We start from the raw sequence: 21,913 nt of genomic DNA, 5'->3' as shown, positions 1-21,913 counted from the left end.
GCGGATTCATTTCGTGATAGGCTGAAATTCAAACATGTGTAAAATTCTGCTGGTTCTGCTAATTGGCTCGCAGTTCAACTGGAGCTCTCTGGGCCAATGAGGGACTGTCGACCAAAGAAGCGTCGAATCACAAGCTACCCAGTGGAGACGACTCACAATTTAGTACCCAATTAACACACGTGTTTACTTGAGAAGTGCAGAGGATAATGGAGGCTGTCCTATGAGGTCATTGAATCCGCGAATTTTTCCGTTTCCTGCCTATTCGCCCTCAGCGGACTACTTTTTCGTGAACATCTGCTGGCAAGCGGAGGAATTTTTTTTCTCCTGAATCCCTGGTCGTTGTTTTCCTCCGGAGCTGTGCCCGGGCAGGCCGGCCGGGGGGGGGGGGGGGGCCTTAATCACCCCGGGTTTGCCGCGACTCGACTCGACCCGGGCCTCCGTCGCCGCAAAAGGCCGGACGGGAGCGACAAGGGGTCTCACCCGGCTCCTCCGCCCCGGCCGCTCCGCGTGGTTATCGGGCCATTTGTAAGCCGGCGGTCTTCCCTCCTCCCTGCCCCCCCTCGTCCGCCCGCCCCGCCACGGCGAGAACCAGACCGACGAGGAGCGACACCCCGCGGAGGACAGGAGAAGGTCGACGACGACGACGACTACGACGACGACCCCGCGAGGTCCCCTACCACGCGCGCGCGCAAGCCGACGTAATGACGGGCTGGGCCCGCAACCGTTACGTCGATACTCTTCCGAGGACCCCGCGTCGACCGTCGTCGCGGTCGCCACCCGGGAACAAGGAAGTTGTGCGGGTGCTCTCGACCGACGGACCCATTCCCCTCTCTTCCTTCCCACGCCGCCACTACATACTTCCTTCTGCAACCTTCCTTTTATTCCTCTTTGAATTTTTTTTTTTTAATTTTTTTATTGCCGCGCCTCAGTTTTAATGGCCCGGGAATTTTCGTTCCCGGGACTACGGGTTGCGCATCGATATATCCCGATTAAAAAACCCGTCCGGGGGAAAGTATGCGCCGGGCAGGTAGTCCCAGGGTCTCCGAGCAGATCAGGGCAGTCGGCAGCACTTACTGCTGGGTCCTCAGGCCGTGTCCGGAGTACCTGCACGTTGCATGTTCCCTCAGAAGTGACATCGCTAGGGACCGGAAAAATTCGCGGATTCAATGACCTCTAGGATAGCCTCCATTATCCTCTGCACATTGCAAGAAAACATGCGTGTTCATTGGGTACGTGAGGCGTCTCCACTGGGTAGCTTGTGATTCGACGCTTCTTTGGTCGATAGTCTCTCATTGGCCCAGAGAGCTCCAGTTAAACCGCGAGCCAATAGCAGAACCAGCAGAATTATACACATGTTTGAATTTCAGCCTATCACGAAATGAATCCACGAATTTTTCCGGTCTCTAGACATCGCTAGGGCTGTCCGGACCGGAAGTTGTGTGTGCAGTTGTGTTGGTGAACGAATATGTTCAGTCTACAGGTATCTGTAGATTTGTGCATTTACATGAGAACAAGTCTATCCGCTACAAATCAGTGTTCGTAGTAATACTGGGTTCGGGTTCTTATACCCGGACATTTATGATTCGTGTTGTCCCAATACCTCCAATGTCAAACCGTTCTCTGCATAGCTTTCCTGTATTAACTTATCACTAGAGACCTGCAAAATTCGCGGATTCATTTCGTGATATGCTACAATTCAAATAATTAAACCTTAGCGCTGATTCTACCACTGGTTCACTGTTAATCTGGAGTAATGAGGGCCAATTAGAGACCCTAGCTCAAAGAAGAGTCGAATCACAGACACTCAGTCGAGACGACTCACAAGTCAGCAGCCAATGAACAGGTGGCATTTTCCCGAGTGTGTAGAGTGTAGTAGAGTCTATCCTGGAGGTCACTGAATCCGCGAATTTTGCAGGTCTCTACATCACATAAAAAAAATTTAGCCAGTCATGGGGACTGTCAACAGAAGTGAAAACTTAAAACTTTGTTTTTAAATGTGTAATATGACATCATTTCTACGTCAAATGTATATAAGAAAATTATTTTTGTATATATCAGTACGATGTCAGCATATCATTTATCCTTAAATCATTTTTTAGTCACAACAGATGTAAAAATTACGTAAAAATTCATTGCCTAGCTATGACTTACCAGTGATGTCAGACTTAGGTAATTCATTCACGTGGTCTAATTATCTTCACTTACTGCTACTACAGCATGTCGGTGATGCGAACTCACAAGATTTTACCCATCCAAAAAAGAGTCCAACACGCACATGATACAGTCGAGTATATGCAATGTATTAGTGTATATATGCGTATACATGTACATAGGCCGGTGCGCGTCGCCAGTCTGGCGCAACACGTCACTAGCATGTCGGTGACGAACACCCATAAGTTTTGCCCCTACCAAAAATCGCTCAGCGCGGCTTATGAAGTTTTCACTTCAAAAACATGATAAAACAAAATAAAGTCCAATTAGTGAGCATTCCATTATGTTTTAAATGGTTTTAAATAAAAAAAATATTTTTGAATGAAACATCAATTAAAATATAAAATTTAGCGCCAACTTTCGAGAGTGAATACTGCGTATTATCTCGAAAAACGTATTTAATGTAGCCATATTTTGTTAAAAGTTACAATGTATTTCTTGCAGTATTGCTAGGGATCGGAAAATTTCGCGGATTCAATGACCTCTAGGATAGCCTCCATTATCCTCTGCACTTCTCAAGTAAACACACGTGTTCATTGGTTACTAAATTGTGAGTCGTCTCCACTGGGTAGCTTGTGATTCGACGCTTCTTTGGTCGATAGTCTCTCATTGGCCCAGAGAGCTCCAGTTAAACCGCGAGCCAATAGCAGAACCAGCAGAATTACACACATGTTTGAATTTCAGCCTATCACTAAATGAATCCGTGAATTTTTTTCCGGTCTCTAAGTATTGCAAACTATTTCTTGGCAACTGGTTTTCCGAAAGGCATTTTTTTTTTGTTGTTTGTAAAAGAGCAGACTATTTTGTTCTGGGCGCGAGTGTGTTTGCCCACGCGGAGAGAGTAGACGCTAAGAGAGAGGTCATGCGCCGACGTGAAGCTGATTGGCCAGGGGGTCCCCCCCCCCACCACTAAAGAGACTTCCAAACACGGGGACAGCGCTGTAGTGCTAGCAGCAGACGCCCGCTGTGTACACGGATACCTCGGGCCACTCCGCTCAGAAATAGCACCGAGCATCCATTCTTATACAAAAAAAAAAAAAAAGGAACTCGGGGAAACAAGTCGTCGAGAGGAAAATGCATCTTGCACTTGAACTCGCTTGAAGGTGCTGTTTACTGGTTTGGCGATTTCCCAGAAGTAGCCCACAGAAGATGAAAAAATTGGTTATCTGTAAAGTCGGTTTACGGACGATAGTTTAAACGTGACAACGTCATAACAAAACATTGATGAAATTATTGCATACCTACTTTATGAATAAAAATGAATCGTTTTTATTTTAATAAAAATGAATAAATACTTGAAATTATACTAGTAATCAGATTTTTAAAATGCAAGAATAATTAACCTTTATTGCTGAAATTGTTGTAATAAGAATGAAAACCACATTAACTTTTCACTTCACTTTATAAACAGTCGAGTGGAAGAGAGATAGATGCGGCGCAAGCGTACAATGAGCGTAACGGGACACAGCGTAACGGAACAATGAGCGTAACGGAACCATGTGTGTAACGGGACACTTTTTCGAGCGTGCAGCCGGCGTTCATCAATTTATTAGACGTCACGTCAAAAAATTGTTTCTGTACTTTTACAAAAGATTCCTTTTGAAGAAAATATTGCCAAGAAATAGTTTGTTAATACTAAAAGAAATATATTAACTTCGTACAACACGCGTGGCAATGATTAATTTGCCTATATGAAACAGGTTTTTCGAGTTGAAACTATTTCTTACGAAATTTTTGGAAAATATAATCGAATATTGGAGTTTATTCTGTTTCATTGTACCTACTTACGTGCCCAGTTAATACCGAAAAAGCTATTCAGGGAACGGTTTATAAATAATTAACTATTCTAGGTACTTGGACAATACAAAGCATAAATGTCCGGGTAAGAATCAGAATACAGTATTACTGTGAACACTATATTGTAGTGGTACAGTTTGTTGTTTTCATGTAAATGTACAAATTTACAAATATCTGTAATATTACATGCGTTTAGAGACAGGAAAAATTCGCGGATTCAATTAGTGATATGCTGAAATTCAAACATGTGTACAATTCTGCTGGTTCTGCTATTGGATCGCGGTTTAACTGGAGCTCTCTGGGCCAATGAGAGACTATCGACCAAAGAAGCGTCGAATCACAAGCTCCCCAGTGGAGACGACTCACAATTTAGTAACCAATGAACACGCTTGTTTACTTGAGAAATGCAGAGGATAATGGAGGCTATCCTAGAGGTCATTTAATCCGCGAATCTTTCCGGTCCCTACTTATAATACGAAATTCGGACACACGAAATTATAGAATTAGAACTCTTTAATATAATACTGGGTGTGGTAAGATAAACTAGTAAATAAAATAGTTCTTTTCAAATACCAAAATGAAAAACACATTTTTCTGCGCCAGCCGCTAGTATTCGCTTCCTCAATCGTACACGTTGCTTGCCGCCATCAAAAGCAGCAATAAGTAGCTCGGAACAACCCAAAATTTTAAACTAGTAAAAACTGCTCCGATAAATCCCGGCTTTGGACCTGATTTTCGTCAAAATATTTTATTAAAACGTTACTCATCTTGTTAATATTCTCTAAACCGCAAATACTATAAAGTTTCGCAACACCTTGTAAATCATACTTCTACGAAATTACAAAAAATTTAACCTGAAATACTTTAAAACACACATTATAACAATAAAAATATGTTTGCTTTTTTTTTTGCTTAAACTTTTGAAATCAGACTGTAAATACTTCCTACAAACAAACCTTAACCTTATTGGTCTGCTTCAAAATTATTATATTATATTATCATTAAAAAGAGTGTACTGGATTCAGCATTAACTATTTAAATTTACTACATTGGTTTGATGGCTATTAAAAAAATTTCTGCGCCGGCTTAGCTACTTACGTAACGAGCATAAGACCACTTATTTTCAGACCACTGAGTGAGTAATAAAGGACCTTATTGATATAGTCTGGAACACCAAATTTATAACAATTTATATCTTTTATAAAATAATCATCACAATTTCAAATGAACACACACTTTTTATTTTCTTCTGTTTATCCTCCTCTCCATTTCATGTAATATCAACCGTTTTCTTTTTTCTTAACCAAATATATATATCATGTGCCATAGAGCAAAATTAGTTTATACATATCACAGTACTAATTTTATACAATAAACATAACTACAATTTTGATGCTCATTAATCAAAACAATTAACATAAAATAGTCTGTATGAGTGTAACAGTACAAGAGTAAAAAATTTCTAGTGACGAGTTTTGAACCACGGCCGTTGAAGTTACCAAGCGCGCACTCTACCGCTCTGCTGCTAATCCTCTTCGTAATGTAGAAGGAGAATATGTGTTATAATCATTGTAATGCCAGTTTTCTTTGGAATATTAAAACTTGTGATTACTTTTTATAATGACTGTTTTAGTTTACCAAATATATTCCACTGTAGTTTTACTATAATTTAGTTTCATTTGGCACACCAATACGTCTGGTAAGTCCTTTTGATGTTTACAAAAGTGACTATGTACGGGCTTATGTTGCTACACGTGGGTCCGCCATCTTTGTGACACATTTCCGTCCACCTGATTCCGTTTCATTTTCACGAAATTACTCCTACCAAATGCCATATACGGAGTCAATTAAATTGATTCTTTTCGAGTCTGGCATTAATTTGGATGTTATTATTTATTAATTCGTAGTTACCTAATTGTCAGTTGTTTTGCTTTAAAGCTACTGTGCTCTTATAATTTTCGCTACACAAATAGGTAGGGTCATGCAGATTTCGCAATAAGATTCCGAGACTAGTTAAAAGTCAAAACACTGTAGCATCGCCTGTGTTTTGTGATTGGGTGAGTTTCTATCACATACATGTCGATTGTTACCAAACCAATCACAGTGATTCAGTGCGGAAGCAAACGCGTCCTGAGTGGCTCGGTCAAATAAGGCAACGACTTCTCTCGCAGACGGCCGCCAATCACAAGAAATAAACCACTGTTGCGGGTATACCGTGTTGCAGACTAATAGGTGTTCAGATTTATTAGCGAAAAATGCCTGCCCCTACAAATAGGCCTATACGATTTTTTTTTTCCGCCGACTATTGGGACATGTTTGAGCAGTGTCGCCCAACATGAAATATCAGAATGAAGCCAGCTTTGCTTACACAACATGGCCACACCAGCGCACGAAATGCATCATAACTGTTCCGAATCTACCCTGAAGCGCATCAAATGCACAGACTTCGAGAAATAAATAGTAGGAAATAAATAAGAATTGGCCTAACATATCTGGTTTGGGTTTGGATTCGGTTCGGTTGGATTATTACCATCTTGTTAAACCGAATAATACTTAGGTTTTAAAAAAAACAAAGGAAAAAATTTTTTTAGCTGTTTTCCCTTAAAATAAATACTTTCAGTATATTTATCACGATTGGCATGATTTTACAGAATAGTACGTTAAATTTCATTTCCGAGTATTTTTAAGTTTTATTTGCGACATGAGAACACATGAATCTCCTCGACAACGAGTTTAGTTGTTTACACATCACTGGCGAATACTGAAAGAATAGCTTACAATTTTTTTTTTTAATACAACTGTTTAAATTTTTTTCTTCAAATTATTCCAAAATCCCCTCCCTTTTTTTTTTCCTCGCGTGGAAACACGAAAGTGAGTTACGCCCTTCTATAGCTCGGGTCGCAGCGACGTGGACCACAGCTCGTGACGTCTACGGGAGTGCAGCGGAGACATCGGCGCATGCGCACGGCGCTGGAACCGAGGGCCGCCCGCCCCCCCCCCCCCCCCCCCCCCCCCTTTTCCACACTCGACGTAACCCAAACTCGTACCTGCCGACCGAACAGGTTAGCCCAGTCCCGGGGCGCGGCGGGTCCCCCCCCCCCCCCTGCCCAATCCTCAACCCATCCGCCGCCGCCCCACACGTCCTTACGTACTAGCGGGCATTTCATAGAAAGAAAGAAAAAAAAACAAAGGCTAGTACATATTCTCTTGTGATGATTAGTACCTAGGGACCTGAAAAATTCGCGGATTCAATGACCTCTAGGATGGCCTTCATTATCCTCTGCACTTCTCAAGTAAACACGCGTGTTCATTGGTTACTAAACTGTGAGTCGTCTCCACTGGGTAGCTTGTGATTCGACGCTTCTTTGGTCGATAGTCTCTCATTGGCCCAGAGAACTCCAGTTAAACCGCGAGCCAATAGCCGAACCAGCAGAATCATACACATGTTTGAATTTCAGCCTATCACGAAATGAATCCGCGCGCGAGTTCAAAGACCTGTAGGATGAACTCCATAGTTCTATCTACACTCGGTCAAATGCCACCCACTCATTGGTTGCTGTCTTGTTAGACGTTCCAGCGTAGCAGCCTGTGATTCGATAAAGTTTTGGTTGGGTGTTTCTCATTTTGTTTCCTTACTGGGATTCGGTTCTGCAAATACGACCTGCGGGTTAGGTTATGATTAGGGGCAAGCATTTTTCGCGAATAAATCTGAACGCCTGTTAGACTGCAACAAGGTATACCCGCACCAGCTGTTTCCTCATTGTGATTGGCGGCCGTCGGCGAGAGAAGTCGTTGCCTCGTTTGGCCGAGCCACTCAGGACGCGCTCGCTTCCGCACTAAATAGCTGTGATTGGTGGTTTAGCAATAAACATGTACCAATAAGAAACCCACCCAAACATGACACACGATGCTACATTGTTTTTAACTTTCAACTAGTCTCGGAATCTTTTCGTGGATTATGCATGCCCCTAGTTATGGTTGTATCCCAACATGTGTATGTGCTAGCACATACCGCCCTTAAGGGGCCCGCCTCGTCAGGTGTGCGTGTGTGTTAGTGAGGCGGGATGATAAGTGCTACGCTCGGTGGTGCTTCTAGCGCAGTATAGCCTCTAAGCGCAAGCCTCTGAATTTGCGTGCAGTCTTCTCGTAGTCACAGGATAACTGTGAAATTTGAGCGGTGACCGTAACATTATATTGCAGAGAAATGAAAATAAAGGTGTAATTCAAGTCCATTAAGTGCTTTCAAGAATAATATACCGGTTGTTTTACGCCTAAAAATTACTCTGAAAACATGCGTTTTAGCCATTTCAACTCTTCTAAAAATACAGTTTTAAAACTTAATCCGAAATCAAAAGTACTTTTCGGCCCTCAGCGAACTCTTAAATGCTTTTCGTACGCAGACCCCACTCGGATGTCTTGAGTAGTAGGGACCGGAAAAATTCGCGGATTCAATGACCTCTAGGATAGCCTCCATTATCCTCTGCACATCTCAAGTAAACACGCGTGTTCATTGGGTACTAAATTGTGAGGCGTCTCCAGTGGGGTAGCTTGTGATTCGACGCTTCTTTGGTCGATAGTCTCTCATTGGCCCAGAGAGCTCCAGTTAAACTGCGAGCCAATAGCAGAACCAGCAGAATTGTACACATGTTTGATTTTCAGCCTATCACGAAATGAACCCGCGAATTTTTCCGGTCTCCATTGAGTAGTTCTGGAATCGCGTTGTTTTTCCTGGAGCTCTGCACATCGTGTGTGTGCGTGTCCTGGTAGGCGGGGGCCCTTGAAGAGTCATTTGGCTGCAGCCTCACGTCTGGCGCGCGGCTGCAGGACGGTCGCGAAGAGCTAACGGTAGCGGGTCGCGGAACCCAGAGAAGTGGGTCGGCCGGCTTTGGGCAGGAGGGAGGGAGGGAGGGGCGTGGCGCGCGCTAATTGGCTGCCCTGGAGAGGTAGGTCTGCGTGCCCGTCCCGCGCTGTTTGTCCGCGGGGGGTAGCGCAGTCGCTACGGCGGCCGTGTGTTCCTCCGGCGGCGGCGAGGCGGTAAGACACGCGCCGCGCCTCCCGGGCCAATCAGCGATCCGCCAGCGCGCGGCGCCCTCCAATCACCTGCGCGCGTGAGCACCTCCAGCCTCTGGCGATATGTACGCTTCGGAGGTGTTTCTCAACTTATATTACCACATGAATAGGGACCGGAAAAATTCGCGGATTCATTTCGTGATAGGCTAGAATCAAAACTCGTTTACCTTCATGCTGCTTCAGTAGTGATAGGTAGGGACACCTGTATTTCGCGAATACATTTCGTGTCAAGGTTTTTCACAAAATACTGTAGCTTTTCTCCTGTGGTCATTGGCTGAGGTCGGTGAGATTTGTCGTCCCGCTCTTGACGGGGCCAATGAGAATGTGGTCACCGTACTGCTGCACCCTCACAATTTTCCATGACTCTTAGAAAAAGCTACAGTGTTTTGTGAAATACCTTGACATGAAATGAAATCGCGAAATACAGGTGTCCTTAGTGATAGGGCTACAGTTTATCTGTAGGACTCTGGGCCAATGGAAAAAAAAAAGATTAACTAAAGTGTCGAATCACAAGCATCCCAGTCAACAGATGCAACGAGTCAGTAGCCAATGAGCAGTTGTAGTTTGCCCGAGTGCGTAGAGGATCGATTAGTCTATCCCAGAGGTAGGTGCATGCATATTTTGCGAAAAATATTCCGAGACTAGATGAAAGTTAAATCACTGTAGTATCGTCTGTGTTTTGTGGTTGGGGAAGGGGAGAGTTTCCTTTCGGCTACGTGAAAAACGTTAAATCACCAATCACATTAATTCAGTGCGGCAGAAAAAAACGCGTCCTGAGTGGCTCGGCCAAAAATGACAACGACTTCTCTCGCAGACGGCCGCCAATCACGGGGAAGAAACCGCTGGTGCGGGTAATACAGTGTCCATCTAACAGGCGTTCAGATTTTTTTTTTCGCGAAAAAATGCCTGCCCCTACCCAGAGGTCATTAATAGGGACCTGAAAAATTCGCGGGTTCATGTCGTGTTATGCTAAAATTCAAATAGTTATACCTTAGTGCTGCTTCTGCCGTTGGTTCACTGTTAATCTGGAGGACTGAGGGCCAATTAGAGACCCTCACTCATAGAAGTGTCGAATCACAGGCCACCCAGTCGAGACGACTCACAAGTCAACAGCCAATGAACAGTTGGAATTTGCCCGAGTGTGTAGAGGATATCGGAGTCTATCCTGAAGGTCATTGAACCCGCGAATTTTTTTCGGTCTCTAGTCATTGAACCCGCGAATTTTTTTTTTCCAGTGCCCACCCATTTAACGTTCGTATTTTTGACAGGACACAAGACAAGGGGGGAGGGGCGGGATATGGGTGATTGATAACTCGCAGAACTGTCGGGCTGCGCTGGGAAGGCAGGGGTGGCGGGACGAGGGGGCGGCACAACCTCGCTCGACAGCGACCCCCTCCCCCTCCCCCTCAACCCTGCCAAGGTCGACGAGACGCCGGGACATGCAAGCTCTCTCCGCCGGCTCGGGTTCCCACGTTACGCCGGGCCAACGACCTCCGTTGCGCGAGTGTGTAAAATAATTATTAGGGCCATGCATAGAGACCGGAAAAAATTTCGCGGGTTCAATGACCTTCAGGATGGACTCCGATATCCTCTACACACTCGGGCAAATATGCCAACTGTTCATTGGCTGCTGACTTGTGAGACGTCTCGACTGGGTGGCCTGTGATTCGACACTTCTATGAGTGAGGGTCTCTAATTGGCCCTCAGTCCTCCAGATTAACAGTGAACCAATGACAGAAGCAGCACTAAGGTATAATTATTTGAATTTTAGCATAACACGAAATGAACCCGCGAATTTTTCAGGTCCCCAGCCATGCGTATTTAGAGGAAAAGATTCGGAGACTAGCAGAAATTTAAATCATTGTAGCATCGTCTCCTGTTTTGTGATTGGGTGAGTTCATTTCAGCTATATATGTCGATTGTTAAAGTACCAATCACAGTAATTCAGTGCGGAAGCAAACGTGACCTGAGCGGCTCGACCAAACAAGGCAACGACTTCTCTCGCCGACGGCCGCCATATCACAATGAGTAGAGACCGGAAAAATTCGCGGATTCATTTCGTGATAGGCTGAAATTCAAACATGTGTACAATTCTGCTGGTTCTGCTATTGGCTCGCGGTTTAACTGGAGCTCTCTGGGCCAATGAGAGACTATCGACCAAAGAAGCGTCGAATCACAAGCTACCCTGTGGAGACGACTCACAATTTAGTAACCAATGAACACGCGTGTTTACTTGAGAAATGCAGAGGATAATGGAGGCTAACCTAGAGGTCATTGAATCCGCGAATTTTTCCAGTCCCTAACAATGAGGAAACAACTAGTGCGGGTATAACTTGTTGCAGACTAACAGGCGAAAAATTCCTCCCCCCTAGCTTTCACCGAGTCACGTGTGACCAGAAGAGAACTGTGGCGGCAGGCTAAAAACACCAGTCTTGTTTGTGCCCGATGACGGTAACAATATCTGTTCCCGAAAGGCTTCAACTATTTTGTTTTAATAAGCCTACTGTTTTCTTCTGTACTGTGGTAGTTGTCCAGAGGAACTGTTTAATTTGATCGCTAGGTTCGCATGTGCGTCACTTTAATTGTTAAGAGACCGGAAAAAAAATTTCTCGGATTCATTTCGCGATAGGTTAGAATTCCAACCATTATACAATTTTTCTGCCACTGAGACTGACACACAGTTTATCTGGAGGCCCGTGAGCTTATGAGAATTTATCATTCAAAGAAATAAAGAATACACGACAATCCAGTTCAGACATCTCGTAGATCAGGGTCCAATGAACAAGTGGCATTTGCTTCAGTGTGTAGAGGAATGTCGATTCTATCCTGGAGGTCGTTGATCCCAGCGAATGTTTCCAATCCCTATGTATAGGGGCAGGCATTTTGATCTGAACACTTATTAGACTGCAACAAGGTATACTCGCACCTGGGGTTTCTTCCTTGTGATTGGCGGCCGTCTGCGAGAGACGTCGTTGCCTTATTTGGCAGAGCCATTCAGGACGAGTTTACTTCCGCACTGAGTCACTGTGATTGGTTTTGTTACTATCGATTTGTACCTCGGCGAAACCCACCCAATCACGAAACACAGCCTGTGCTACAGTGTTTTAACTTTCATCTAGTCTCGAAATCTTTTCGCGAAATATGCATGCCCCTACGCTATGTACTGCCGATGTGTGGTCCAGATGATATGTTCAGTATCATAGTGGCATCCCTAATTATTATTAGCGCATTTATATCAAATCACCACGTTACGTTAAAACAAAATGTTCAGGCAAAAATGTATATGTGTTTGGAGTACCACTTGTGGAAAAAAAAAAAAAGCACGTGGCATAGATTGAATCAGCTGAATTTGACAGTTGTGTTTAGCAAGTCGCACGCAGTGTTCGGCGACGAAGACAACAATCGGTCTGCAGCCATCATTAGTCAACCGCGCCTCGCTTCCTGACTGGCGACAATCGCCGCTGGAAAGTAGTTCTGCTCTCGACCGCACGTCGCGCGCGAGAAACTGTCGCCCCGTCGCTTGCTCGACATCCGCACAGGCAGTTTCGATTAGCAACGAAAAATTTGTCTGCTATGCACACACATTTCCCCACACTTGCGTTTAAGTTTGAAACTAGCAAATCCCCACAAGGAAAAATAATTACAAAGTACTTTCCAACACTCGTATACCTTGATAGGCAGTGCCCCTGAAACTCATATCTAGAGACCGGAAAAATTCGCGAATTCATTTCGCGATAGGCTAAAATACAAATATTTATACCTCAGTGCTGTCTCTGCTATTGGCTCACAACTCACCTGGATGACGCTGGACCAATGAGAAACACCCAACCAAAGCTTTATCGAATCACAGGCTGCTACGTTGGGACGTCTCACAAGACAGCAGCCAATGAGTTGGTGATATTTGACCGAGTGTACGTAAAACTATGGAGTTCATCCTGGAGGTCATTGAACCCGCGAATTTTTCCTGTCCCTACTCATATCGAAATGATTCGAGCGGTTTAAAAAAAAATTTAGATCAGAGTGCTATCTTTTTAGTAACAGCCCTACAAATTTAAAGAAAAAAAATTCAGGTGGACACAACAAAAAAAACAATTATTAATTTTTAGGGCAAACGCAGCCAGTTAAATGCCGTTGTGATAAACGAATCACGGCGAGAAGAAATCGGTTATAACCAATTTTCTGATGTTGTGGCTAAGAAAACTCGCAGTTTTAGAAGCGTTTTCGAGGTGAAAACATGGAGCTAAAAATACGGAACTGGTATCTGTTCTGTATTTGAAGTCGACTGCTTAGCAATTGTATAGCAAAACCAATTCTACTTGTTTAATAAATAGGGACTAGAAAAAATTCGCGATTTCAATTACGATACACTCCCCAATCCCCGTACCTACACACTCGGGCAAATGCCGCCTGTTCATTGGCTAATGACTTGTCAACTGGGACGCTTTCGATTCGATATTTTTTGGTTGAAGGTTTTTTCTGTGTCTCAAGAGTCCTTAAGATAAACTGTGAGCCAATCACAAAAGCAGTATGAAGCTGCATGCGTTTGTATTCTAGCACAATGCTAATTGAATCCACGATTTTTTTCCTCGGTCTCTATTAATAAAGGCTAATATGTAGGGACCGGAAAAATTCGCGGATTTAGTTACCTCTAGGATAGCCTCCATTATCCTCTGCACTTCTCAAGTAAACACGCGTGTTCATTGGTTACTAAATTGTGAGTCGTCTGCACGTGGTAGCTTGTGATTCGACGCTTCTTTGGTCGATAGTCTCTCATTGGCCCAGAGAGCTCCAGTTAAATCGCGATCCAATAGCAGAACCAGCAGAATTATACACATGTTTGAATTTCAGCCTATCACGAAATGAATCCGCGAATTTTTCCGGTCTCTACTAATATGCTATAAAACTGTTTGAAATCTAGAAAATAAATCGCTAGGAAGAATCTTAAACGTGCAATAATGTGGTAATGCAGCTTTTAAAAAAAATTTTGTACCCTCACACATACAAGGAATTAGCGTTGAACTTCATTACAACCAAAAGTTGTTTTGCTGTGCAGATGGAAAAGGAGGGTGAGGGTCGACGTCATATTGACTTCAAGTATTAACATGGCAAAGACTGGACACACCAACTCCCTTACTTCTCACCTCCATGGGTGCAGCACGCAGTCAGAGACACCGCAGTTAAGTCCCTGTCACGCTGTCAAACTTTCGCATCCGGAACTTGCCAGCGTGTTTGGTGAAATAATGTTGAAGTGTTTTGACGTCACCGAAAACGTCACCAGCGCAGCCATGTTTTTTTTTCTTACATGTTAGATGACTTGACTATATGTAGAGGCAGGCAGTTTTCGCGAAAAGATCTGAACACTTAGCTATTAGACTGCAACAAGGTATACCCGCACCTGTGGTTTCTTATACTTGTGACTGGCGGACGTCTGTGAGAGAAGTCGTTGCCTTGTTTGACCGAGCCACTCAGTACGCGTTTGCTTCCTCACTGAATCACTGTGATTGGTGTTGTTACAATCGACGTGTACCTGGGAGAAACTCACCCAATCACGAAACACAGACGGTGCTACAGTGTTTTAACTTTCATCGAGTCTCGAAATCTTTTCGCGAAATCTGCCTTGTTGTGAATGTGGAATGTTGGACGGAATGAGCCAGTTAGAATCGTGCCCAGTGAAACCAGAAATGGCGTCCGTTTTAACTACAACGAAATTTTAAAATGGCGGAGAATACAAGGGCGATTAAGGTGATCATAAAAGTGAAATAACTAAAATAATAATACGAATGTCGTATAAAAGTTATTTCATATAAAAAGAGCAAATGGTGTGTTTTTAAATTAGTAAAATTAATGTTCTCTAATTTTAATATCTGCCAGGTATTTAATTTATAGATTTTAACAGATAATAAATGCTGAAATATAACGAGTAAGAATTTCCACTCGACACTGTGATGGATTATTTTGATTTCAAGATAAGTTTAAGATTAAAAGGTTTGAGCCGGGTAAGTCCAATTGAAGTCTTTGATAGTGTGACATAATTAGAGACCTGTAAAATTCGCGATTTAAAATCCCTAAAGGATAGACTCCATGATCCTCTACGCACTCGTGCAAATTACATCTGCTGATTGGTTACCGACTCGTAACACCTGTTGACTGGAATGATCGTGATTCGCTAATTCTTCTGATAAATATTTTTCATTGGCCCAGGGAGTCCTTCAGATAAACTGTGGCCCAATCACTGAAGCAAAATAATGTCAAAAGTATTCGGACTCTATCCTATCGCGAATTGAATCCGCGATTTTTAAAGGTCTCTAGACATAATTTAAAACATTTTTTTGAAGAAGTTGTGTTCTCAGATTTATTAGACTTGGAAAATTAGGAGCCGTGTATCTTTCAGTGTTCGACCCGTGTACAACTGTGTTGCCAGACGTAGTTTGACGGTGTACGGGGGCTCTAGGCACGGCGCCAACAGTGTGTGCTCGTGTCGACTGGTTCCTGGTGCGTCTCACAGGAGCGACCCGCGCCAGGCCTGCCAACCTAGTCGCTTCACCACCGGAGCTGGTGGTCTCCAACAACGGCTCTAGTTTCGAGAATAACCACATCGTCGCTGCCGCTGGGGAATCTAACGGTTTCGAAACTTTGTCTGTTTGGAACGTAGTGATCGTTATGTATTCAATTAATAAGTAGAGACCCGTGATTTTCGCGGATTCAATGACCTCCAGGATAGACTCCAATATCCTCTACACACTCGGGCAAATGCCAACTGTTCATTGGCTGCCGACTTGTGAGTCGTCTCGACTGGGTGGCCTGTGATTCGACATTTCTATGAGTGAGGGTCTCTAATTGGCCCTCAGTCCTCCAGATTAACCGAGAACCAATGACAGAAGCAGCACTGAGGTATAATTATTTGAATTTTAGCATAACACGAAATGAACCCACGAAATTCACGGGTCTCTATTAATAAGTAATCCTAGTATTTCCTTTCAGAAAACTGCAGGGATAGAAATAAATAAATGCGTACACAAATTACTAGAGATACGGAAATTTCGCTCATTCATTCATAGAGACCGGAAAAATTCGCGGATTCCTTTCGAGACAGGCTGGAATCCAAACTCGTTTAGATTAATGCTGCGTGCAATTTACCTGAAGGACTCTGAGCCAATGGCAAACACTCAACAAAAGAAGTATCGAATCATAAGAATCGCAGTAAACAGGTGTCCCGAGTCTGTAGCCAATAACCTGGTGATAGTTGCCCGAGTACCTAGAGAATCGTGGAGTCTATCCTAGTGGTCATTGAAACCGCGAATTTTTCCAGTCCCTATTCATTCATTTAGTCGCAAGTAAGAATGCAAAACCCTTCACATCTTCGCACTGCGGTCATGATTGGACCGCGGTTATTTGGACACGCCCCTCTACGACCGTGAGCCAACTATGCCCAGAGAAGAATGTAAATCATGTAGTACCAATTGTTAGAGACCGGAAAAATTCGCGGATTCATTTCGTGATAGGCTGAAATTCAAACATGTGTATAATTCTGCTGGTTCTGTTATTGGCTCGCGGTTTAACTGGAGCTCTCTGGGCCAATGAGAGACTATCGACCAAAGAAGCGTCGAATCACAAGCTACCCAGTGGAGACGACTCACATTTTAGTAACCAATGAACACGCGTGTTTACTTGAGAAGTGCAGAGGATAATGGAGGCTATCCTAGAGGTCATTGAATCCGCGAATTTTTCCGGTCTCTACCAATTGTCGAGAATAAAAAAATATTCTCACTAGTAAATCAACCGATGGGAAAGTAAATAATGGGTTGGGAACACTTAATGACTTTGAATTCTACCTTGAGGCCAGATGAATCCGCGAAATTTCCGGGTATCTACCGAATACTTATTCTAGTTCTCCGAATCATGATATACATGGAGTTACAGCAAACAGCTTGTAAGTCCCGCCAGAGAAATGTGTTAACGTATGTTTATTTTAACCTTGTAGCAATCAAAAGGTCATGATTTCGAACCTTTGCCAGTTCACAAAGTTGAATAAAAGTGGTTTGTTGAGCAATAAATAGAGATAAAAGTTTTTTTTAAGTACACAACGTTGATAACCATACTTAGATTTTAAAAAAAAACATTCTTGGAAGAAGTGCGGTTTTACAAATTCATAATTACTCCAAATTTTTATTAACAATCGTAGTAAAATTAACCGGTATTATTTGCACAATTACACATGCCTTAAAATGTATATTTACATACCCTAGAACAGCAATGATAAATTTACCAGTTCATAAAAATTGTACTTTTACGCGATATTAATTTTACTCAAGCTTAAGTTCAAAAATATATTATGCTGCCGCATACTTAAACAGCTTTAAATTTTTTTTTAACATGATACAGATCACCGACTTAAGTTTTAGAACAATTAATTCCGGGTTTCCATTAGTTTCTGTAACACAAAACATGCCTACAGAACCAGATCAGGCTAAATTAATGAGCCCTGCCACATGTGATATATTAAGCGGTATTCTGTTGTCGGTACCCACCCACTGTTCGTTTCTTGTAATTACATTCCTCGCCGCTGTGAAACAGTAAGACTGGGACGTAATGGTTCAGACACTATTTAGATGGGGTCCCACGGACGCAACCTGCAACCTACAATTAACAAAATACAAGCTACACATACAATGCAATGTATATGCCCACTTATTCGCTCAAAGGTTGGATATTCGACTTACTGGAGATGTTGAAATCGTGAGAATGAGCTTGATTTTTGAAGTTGGAATGAGCCATTTTGCGTGTATGATTGTTTTTATGTAAGTCTCTTTACGCTCAAAAAGGTTTTTTGCTTGAAATCAATATGGTAAAAAAAACCAATTTGCCAGTTTACCATTTTGCCTTAAAGCTTTTTGACTGAAACCGTCGTCTCTGACGTATGGAAAAGCGCTTCGGCAAAAAAGAGTGCCCCTATGTTACAGTTAATAGCATGTCATTTACCTCAGCGGTTTGGGACCCTAAAGTATTTTTTCCTAATTTAAAATTTTTGACTGAAAATTGTTCGGCGTATGAGTAGCTTACACCTGCTTTTCTTACACGAGCTTTTCTTCAGCGTTTTTCATCTTCTCTTACACTGCGGTTGTGTTGGATATTCTCCTCGAACACGAATGTACTAAGAATTGTGTGTGTAAGTAAGCCCTGCTCACAAAACCCTCAGGAACAAGACAGCGTCGCTACTGTCGTCTAAATCCTTTTATTGGGCTCAGTTTATAACCTGTCGAGCATATTAGCTAACCACAGTAGAAAAAAGTGTAAACTTACTTACTCTCATTAATATCCATGTCAATTATTCTAGCTCGTGAAAAACTGCTTACATTAGAAACTCTTTACTTTAAAATCAGTTCGGTGCAGTAAATTATTTCACTGTAAATCACCAAGGGTTACTGGTAAACTTTCGGAATTCCACCACCTCTGTAAAGAATATCATTTTATTGTTTCCTTCGAAACAGTTAATTATTGTTTGCAATGAAGTATCAATGGAAGGAAATAATGTTCTTCGTTTTCTTCTTACCCTTGAAATGTATCCATCTTGGAACTCAAAAACTCTGGTAGCTAACTCATACTGCAGCTGAGAGTGAAAACGTCGCCTCATGAGCAAAATCTCTTCAAGCATGAAATATTTTCCTCGCCGAATTCATCCACCGGTTGAAGTTACTAAACGTCGAGTCGAGTCTACATGTACGTAGGGACTGTAAAAATTCGCGGGTTAAACGACCTCTAGACTAGACTCCACGATGCCTAATGTACTCGGACAAATTACACCTGTTAAAAAGCAACAAATAGGTAAACGTATTTGGATTCTAGTCTGTCGTGAAATGAATCCGCGAATTTTTCCGGTCTCAAACAATGTTTCTATTTAAAATCAAATATGGCTGGTTATAACGCCTTATAATGGTTCTGCATTGTGTATTGGTTAGCAAGCAGTGTTCACATGATGTAAAAAAAATTTCTTTCGATGCATTACTGACCAAGGGTTTAATCGTAGCGTATTACTGACTGTCACAAAGAGCTTTATGATAATACAAGCTTATATCTTAGATATATTTAGTAAAATTATTTATTAAATATTGTAAAAATGTAATAACAAATTATATAAGAGTATATACCTTACTGTTGCTGAATAAACATCGGGGGTTAAAGTCAGCAACTTCAAGATACTGGCACTGCAAATGGTTACGGAAATGTCGATATTATTGCTTGGAAATGATTCGGAAAGTGCTAAAAATATTCATAAAATTGTCTATAGTAAAAAATTTATTTAAATAATTTGTGAGGAAAAAAATAATAGTTTTATGCTTGTTACAAAGTAAGCTCATGCTTTGAAAGTTCTCCACGGCAATTTTTAAAAATAACTTGCGTTTATCATGTAACTTGAACTGCACCAAAAAACGTGCTCATTTTGTTCTTTAAGAAACTAGTTCATGTTTCTTAGAAAACAATTGACTAGATAAAATTAATCAAATATTTTGCAGCAGTTATAAATTGTAAAATGTTTCAGCTTTTTGACACAAAAAGTGTGAATAATAAATAACAATGAATATTATTAAATTAGTTTGGTTTTTAGAGAAAAATTAATAGACACATAATATAAAACTCATTAATAACATAATTTTAAAGTAGATTAGGAGTGTTAATAATTTTATAAATTATTTTCATTTCTTGCTCTTGATATTAAAAAAATGACTTTCCACCTTTTTCAAGATTAAACGGTTTTGCATAAATAACACTGTAGGTAACTAAATATTTTTTTAAAATAAAAATAAACTATAAAAAAGCAGTTTGTAAATTTCTGATCAACTAGCTTTCTTGGAGGCATGTCTTAATTAAAACTATTGTACAACGTAATATTCATCCCATTTGACAAGCCAACGATTGTTTGCACAGTTTGCATGATCTTATTCAATTACAAGCAAAACAAGCAAAATGTTTGACTGGGTAAATATCGTCAGAAAGAAGTGATCACTATGGTTAATTCACTGTAAGTAATTTGTTTTAGTTTAAAATTTGTCTGGCTAAGCGCGTGTACATCTGAAATACAAAATAAGAATAAAATAAATCTTTAGCTTTATAATAATTAAAAATTTATGAAGCAAAGATAAATACGAACATGTCTATGATTTTTGCGGTGCTAGGAAATTTTTGAATTTGATAACGGGTAGTTAACACTTTACCGTACAAATTTTTAATTTAACTTTTAGTAAAAAAGAAAAAGTAATGGAGACAGTTATTAAGTGTAAATATACATATGTTTATTTTTTTTCCACTCCCGGATATACTGTTACGTAATTTATGGAAGTGGACCCCAGTTAAGTTGACCGACCATCTGGCGGTGTTTCGCGTTTTTCTTCGAGGTACGTTAAGGCGACCACGGCACGCAATTCACGTGTGCTTCGCGCCTCTAAGCGCGAGACACCGGTACGGCGGCTTTGCCTTTGGAAAACCGTCGCTTCGCGTCGTTCACGCGCTCCCGCGAAAGGTTATTGACAGGTTACTCACTCACACACACACACACGCTCGCGCGCACAGACGTCGCTGACTCACCTCGTCGGCGCGGGTTTCGGCGATGGGGCGGCTGTCGGCGGGTGTCGCTATACGCGGCCTGTGACGTCACCGATGTCCGGAAGGGCGACTCATGGTCCCCGACGGCGGACTCCCGACACACCACGCGTCGCCTTCTCTTCCTACCGACGGAAGATACACGTGTTTATTATTTTTACCAATCGAGATCTATCCAGTAGTCAAACACAACAACACACAACACACACACGCGGCGGCCGTTTCTCCGCTGCCCGTTGTACGCGGCGTCCGGTGACCGGGAGGTACGTTCTCAAGCTCTCTGATTGGCGGGTTTCTCCTCGGCGAACAACCAGCTGGGCGGAGGCATGGTCCCGGCGGCGCGGTTTAGAAAAATGGTGGTTATTTTTTTTATTTTTTTATTATCCGTCGGCGTGTTCAAGGACGGGCGGTTGCGGCGGCGGCGGCGCTGCCTTCGAACTGTCCGAGGCGAGGTGCGCGCATCGTCTGGCCGGCGCAGCCCTCAAGGCCCGTGGAGGGGGGGGGGGGGTTGACGGGGCAGGAGGGGAGGGCGACAGGCTTCCCTAGCCTTGACCGACCCAGCCGCTACGCGAGTCAACAAACTGCCCACTTACCACTCGCGCACGTGTGGTGGGGGGTAGGGGGGGTGGAGAAGGGGTGAAGCAGGTAGGGAGGGGAGGGTGCGTGGAGGGGTAGCCTGGGCTTCCTCCTCCTTTTTTTTTTTTCCTAACCTCTATTCCTCTTAGAGATTCCTGCTTCCTCTTTGGCCCGCGCCTGTCGAGCCGAAGTCCGAGTACTTTCCGCGCGCTCTGCGACCTGTCGGAACTTTCCGGGGGGGGGGGGGGGTCATCGCGAACTCCGGCGGCCAAGACCTGGGCGAGGGCCGGCCCCTTCTTCCTTCCGCCCCCCGGGGGGGGGGGGCAGGGGAATCTGCCCCCCCCCCCTCCACTCGCCCGACGAGCGACTGTGGAGGGGGAAGAAAGGGGGAACATGAGCAGACGGAAAGGGCAACGACACCGAAAAACGACGACGTACGGACCGGGGCAGTCTGCCGCCTCTCCGTCTCTCTCTCTCTCTCTCTCTCTCTCTCTCTCTCTCTCTCTCTCTCTCTTGCTCTGAAGCGTAAGAGCGGTGTGGCGAGGAGGCAGGGAAAGGAATTCGTAAAATGATTACGACGTTGTGAGTTGCGGCGGGCGGAAAGGCCTCCAGGGTGGGAAAGGGGGTTGGTTGCTTGCTTTGATATGGGCAAACTGTTCTTCTC

General features: G+C 43.1%; 1 protein-coding gene across 1 annotated transcript in view; it reads right to left on the bottom strand.

The window, feature by feature from the left end:
• LOC134543253 (cuticlin-1) overlaps positions 1-21,078 on the bottom strand; it is a 222,403-nt gene extending 201,325 nt beyond the window's left edge. Inside the window, exon 1 of the mRNA XM_063388160.1 lies at positions 20,659-21,078. The gene's annotated coding sequence lies outside the window, so the exon portion shown is untranslated. The remainder of the gene's footprint in view (positions 1-20,658) is intronic.
• Between the last annotated feature and the right edge of the window lie 835 nt (positions 21,079-21,913).

Source organism: Bacillus rossius (assembly GCF_032445375.1).
Source record: "Bacillus rossius redtenbacheri isolate Brsri chromosome 9 unlocalized genomic scaffold, Brsri_v3 Brsri_v3_scf9_2, whole genome shotgun sequence".
Taxonomy (NCBI): domain Eukaryota; kingdom Metazoa; phylum Arthropoda; class Insecta; order Phasmatodea; family Bacillidae; genus Bacillus; species Bacillus rossius.
Note: the sequence above shows the minus strand (reverse complement) of the source record. Positions and strands in the feature narration are given on the sequence as shown.